Genomic DNA, 5,605 nt, shown 5'->3' with positions numbered 1-5,605 from the left:
AGCGACCGGTACACCATCCGATCTGCAGCCTATATGACTATGAGACCAGAAGAACTAGATGGTGCCCGGCTACCACTGTCATCCACTTGGAAGGGGATCTGTGTAGCAGATCCTTGATAGAGAGGGAAAACAATGTGGAACAAAACTCAAAAATCATTTGGAGAAAATAGAAAGAAAGGGGGGACCAGATTTGCTGGTCTGATAGAGCCTGGTGGAACCACTGAGACTATGGCCCCTAGCTGCCCTTCAGGTCTGGAATTGAACCCACACGTGTGGTTTCCAGACAAACAGGAAACAGGCATATGAGTTGAACATTTACCTGAGGTACATAAACTCCTTGGAGAGAACAATCATTGAGAAAGAAGGGCTGCCTATGCACAGGGAGACAGCTTAGGGGGCAGGAGTCCATGGAAGGGTGGACACTGGGAAGAGGTAACTATGGGGAGGAAGTGGGAGGGGAGCTGTTGCATTGTGGTAAACTGTGGTCAATGTCATGAGACAAAGTATAAGTAAACTGCTATATGGAAAGTGAATTTGCTCTGTAAATCTTCACCCAAATCACAATAATAAAAATAAATAAATACTTAACAAGAAATAAAACAGGAAACAGAATGATGATCACTTCTTAAGCACTCCTTATCCTAGCCTCCTAGAGCTGTGTGATCTGTCTCCTGTGCTCCCACTTTTCTCCAGCCACACTGCCCTTCTACCCAAGCTTATCCCTGTTTCAGGGTCTTTGCACCTCCTCTTCCTTCTACCTGAATATCTTCCCACAAGTCATTGCCCAGCTGTTTCTGTCCTATCATTCAAAGCCTTCTCTGGCTACCCATCTCATGACACTCCGCTCCCTCCTTGGCCATTCTCCATCAGATTGCCCAGTGTTGTTTGATTCAAAGAACTTATTATTCTTGGAAAATCCTTATATATTCTTGTACTTTTTGCCTGTTCTACCAGTTAATATGTGAACTCCATGAGTGCAGAGACTGTGTCTGTCTTGTCATCCCTGTGTCCTCAAGACCTAGACTGGTGCCTGACATAGAGTGGGAGCTCAATAGACACTAGCTGAATGAACAGAAACAAAAGACATGAATCTATGAGACATGAATTTGATGTACTAACAGCCCAATAGCTCTTAAGCTCAGTTTTCTTATCTGTAATACAAGGTGATTGTCACCTGCCTCTTACAGCGTGATGTGAAAATCAAATCAGCTACTAAGGGTCCATGGGAGCTCTGGTAGCATAGTGGCTAAGTCACTTGCCTGCTAACCAGACGGCTGGCGGTTCAAACCCACCAGCCACTCCTCGGAAGGAAGGTTGGGCAATCCTACTTCCGTAGTGATACTGCCTCGGAAACCCAAGGAGGGGTCGCTATGAGTTGGGGCCGACTCGATGGCACATAACAACAACAACAACAAATTAAGGGTCCATAAATGTTAGTCATCTTTCCTCCCAAATTTTACCCGTTCTTCCCTCTCTCCTTCTAAAAAAGCCACACAACTAAACAAATTATGCTTTAGATTGACATAAAGCAAAAATTCCTATAATTGAACAATTTCCAACTAATATTTGCTGATTAAATAAGCTACTGTGCATGCTGTCCCTACTCCCCAGGGGCAATTGAATCTTCGTGACCAGAAATAATTTTCAAGGCAGGCATAGCCCATTCTCCAATCCTAAGCCATGACACAGAAAAAAATCTTGCAAGCATTTGATTTCAACTACCTGTGTACACATCTGCTTCAATAAAGTTTTTTTTTTCCACATTGAAATCAGGCTCCTTTGACATGTTTAAATTCCAAAGGAGAGCTATAGGGCAGTGGAGAGAACTCATTGTTTATTGAGTGCTGCTACTTACAAATCACAAGACCAGACACTCAGAAATCTCTGGAATAATACTGAGCAATGGACCTCTGGTCCAGCCTCTTCTATTTCACAGATAGGAAATTAAGGCCCAGGGAACATGAGCAAATGACTAGACTCACACAGCTGCTTTCTGGTAGAGCCAGGAATAAACACTAGTTCTTTCCAATGAGCTAGGCTGGCTGCAGACACAATTATTTTTGCCCAATCAGCATCCATTCTTCTTTTCTGGTAACAGTATTTCTGTTTTCTTTTGGACACCAATCCTTCCTTCATTTTTCATCCATGTAGTTCAGGTAGGACTAATACTACCCCCAGGAGCTCTGGTAGCATAGTGCCTAAGGCACTTGACTGCTAACCAGAAGGCTGGCGGTTCAAACCCACCAGCCACTCCTCAGAAGGAAGGTTGGGCAATCTGCTTCCATAGTGATACTGTCTCGGAAACCCAAGGAGCGGTCGCTATGAGTTGAGGCCGACTTGACGGCACATAACAACAACAATACTACCCCCTACAGCTAGAAGTGAATACATGACCAAGACTGACCATATCCTACTTCCCTAGCCACAATAACAGGAACTCTGGTGGTGTAGTGCCTAAGGCACTTGACTGCTAACCAGAAGGCTGGCGGTTCAAACCCACCAGCCAGTCCTCTGAAGGAAAACTGAGTAATCTACTTCCATAGAGATACCACCTCGGAAACCCAAGGAGGAGTCACTATGAGTCAGATTTGACTTGATGGCAGTGAGTTTGGTTTTTTGGTTTGAGCCACAATAACTAGTTCAAAGATGGGCACATGGTACTTATGGTCCAAAGAAAGTCAACCCTAGAACTTCTTCAACATTCGTGGAATTAAGTTCATATTCCCCTGGGGTTATTAAACTGGTAGGAGGTAAGTTAGAAGCTGTTGATGACATAAGGAAAGATCTTGGCTGACATTAAAGCAAACACTCACCCACTGCCATTGAGTCAATTTTGGCTCATAGTGACCCTTTAAGACAGAGTATAACTGCCTCATAGGGTTTCCAAGGCTTTTACGAAAGCACACTGCCTCAACTTTTTCTGAGCAGCTGGTGGGTTTGAACCATCAACCTTCTTTTTGGTTTTTTTGTTCATTAATTTTTATTATGATTTGGGTGAAAATTTAGAGAGAAAATTCATTTCCCATACAGCAGTTCATACACATTTTGTTTCATGACATTGACTGCAATCCCCACAATGTAACAGCTCTCTTTCCACTTCCTCCTTATAGTTACCTCTTCCCTGTGTCATTTCCTATGCATTCGTGCCCCCTGAACTAACTCCCTGTTAAAATACTGCCCTTCTGTTCTCCCATGATTAATCATTCCAGGGAATGTGAGGTGAATTGCTTGATGTGGCCCTTCTAGCCATTGTCCTCCATTCTGTGATGTATTGTAAACCCCATTATCCATGCCTGTTTGGGGTGGTGTGGTAGTTAAGGTCATGTATCAACTTGGCTGGGCAGCTGGTAGTAGTAGTCCCCTATAATGGCTATATGAAGGAGCTCTGGTAGCATAGTGCCTAAGGCACTTGACTGCTAACCAGAAGGCTGGTGGTTCAAACCCACCAGCCAGTCCTCAGAAGGAAGATAGGACAATCTACTTCCGTAAGTGATACTGCCTTGGAAACCCAAGGAGGGGTCACTATAAGTCGATCCAACTAGACGGCACATAACAACAACAACAACATAATGGCTAGCAATCAACTCTGTATAGGGATTTGCCTTGAGCTGCTGATTGTTAAAGCCATCCACTTAGGTTATTTCTATTGGGGCAACACACGTGAAATGTACCTTGAGTCCTGCCTTGCTGGAGGGTATAATTCAAATCACCACCCTTAGCTTCCTTGAGGGTTTACCTACTAATCTCCTGGGAAAATTCACCCTCCTCTTGCTCCGGTTTTGTGTCTTGGCTCATCCTCATCTCACCCCTGGGTTTGAGACAGCAACCATCATCTGATCTGCTGATCAAGGTTCATCAAACCCCGAGAATTGGGAGGATCCTCCAGACATACTTATGGACCTGGGACTCACCAGCCTGCCAGCCTCTGCCACTATTGTGTGGGACAAACCCTTGGGTGTCTGTGAGTTCTGTGAGGCGTTAGAGTGAAATACAGAACCCTAAGACTGGGGAAATTACTGGGCGGAGGGGAGAAGTTAATGTCTGAAATGATGGAGTGGTACAGTAGTTTGGACATTTGGGACATCTTTAATCTCCGCCTCATGGGGACCGGCCTTGTGTCTACCTAATGTAGATGTTCACCCTATATGCCTGTCTATTGTTTGGTTGGAAGCCACGAGAGTGGCTTCCTGTCAGTGACTTTCTATCAGACCAGTAAACTAGGTCTTTTTTATGATTTTGAGTTTTGTTCCACACTGTTCTCCCACTCCGTCCAGGATCTCCTGCACTGGTCCCTTTCCAAGTGGTTGACACTGGTAGCTAGCTGCCATCAAGTTCTCTAATCTTGTGGTCATATAGGCTGAGGTTTGCATTGTTCAGTAGTTCCCTGGACTAATTGTTTCCTTGAATCTTTGTTTTTCTTTGTTCTTCTTTGCTCTGGACAAGGAGACACCCACTGTTGCATCTAGATGGCTGCTTGCAAGCTTTTAAGACCCCAGTTGCTACTCACCAAGGTAGGATGTAGGACAATGTTTTTGTGTAGTATGGTATGCCAGTTAAGCCAAGAGCATATTAACAAGGGCTCTAGAGTCTGACTGCCTGGATTCAGATTCCAGTTCCATCATTCACTGGCTAAGTGACCTTGGACAGGCATTTAACCTCTCTGGCCCTCAGTTTCCTCTTCTATATATGGTGATCCCAATCATATCCATTGCATAAGATAGTTGCAGAATTAAGAGATGCATAAAGTGTTTAGTGCAATGTCTGGCACAGCATAAATACTCATATATGTGGATTGTTGTTAACATTTATATTATTACAGAGGTCATCAACATTGTTACTGTTGACCCTTCTACTCCATCCCAAACACAACTTCCTCTAACCGATTGAAAATTTCATCCTAAAATTCACTTGTTCAAGTTCCCCTTGGTAGAACCAGCTAGATGGCTTCTCAAGGAAATAACTTCTTCTCCAATCAGGACAACTTCAAGGAAGGAAAATAGAAAATGAAATCAGGCCAGCTTCAACTGCCATTCTTGTCCAGAAAGTTTCCCAATTACCACAACACTTCTGCACATCATGTATGAATTACTTTAATTGCTGCATAAGAACACATTGTTGAAACATTTGACTTGCCCAGAACTAATTGTCTGTCAAAAAGATATTTTGCAGTCAAGCAGATCACTTAATTGGATATCTAATTCAACTGAAATTTTTCCTTTCCTGCTTTATTTCATGCTTCCTTCTCTTGTTTTTGCAAATTCTAGATATTGGGCCCTGCTCTTAAATGTAATTTACCTTGATTTATTTCCCCTATTATAAAAATAATATATGTTGAATATAGAAAAATTGAAAAAAAAAAAATACAAAAATGAAAAAAAAGTCTTCCCTAGGCTCACTGCCCAGAGAAAGATTATCAACATTTTAGAAAGTCTTATACTTATTTTTTCTCTAATAAATTGTTCTGAATAGTTAACAAGAACATACATTCTTTTTTTTTTTTTTTTTTAATTGTGATTTGGGTGAAAGTTTACAGAGCAAATTCACTTTCCATACAGCAGTTCACATACACTTTGTCTCATGACATTGACTACAATTTCCCACAATG

This window comes from Orycteropus afer, unplaced genomic scaffold (assembly GCF_000298275.1).
Source record: "Orycteropus afer afer isolate SDZICR_OR568_19922 unplaced genomic scaffold, OryAfe1.0 scaffold00281, whole genome shotgun sequence".
In the NCBI taxonomy this organism is placed as follows: domain Eukaryota; kingdom Metazoa; phylum Chordata; class Mammalia; order Tubulidentata; family Orycteropodidae; genus Orycteropus; species Orycteropus afer.
Note: the sequence above shows the minus strand (reverse complement) of the source record.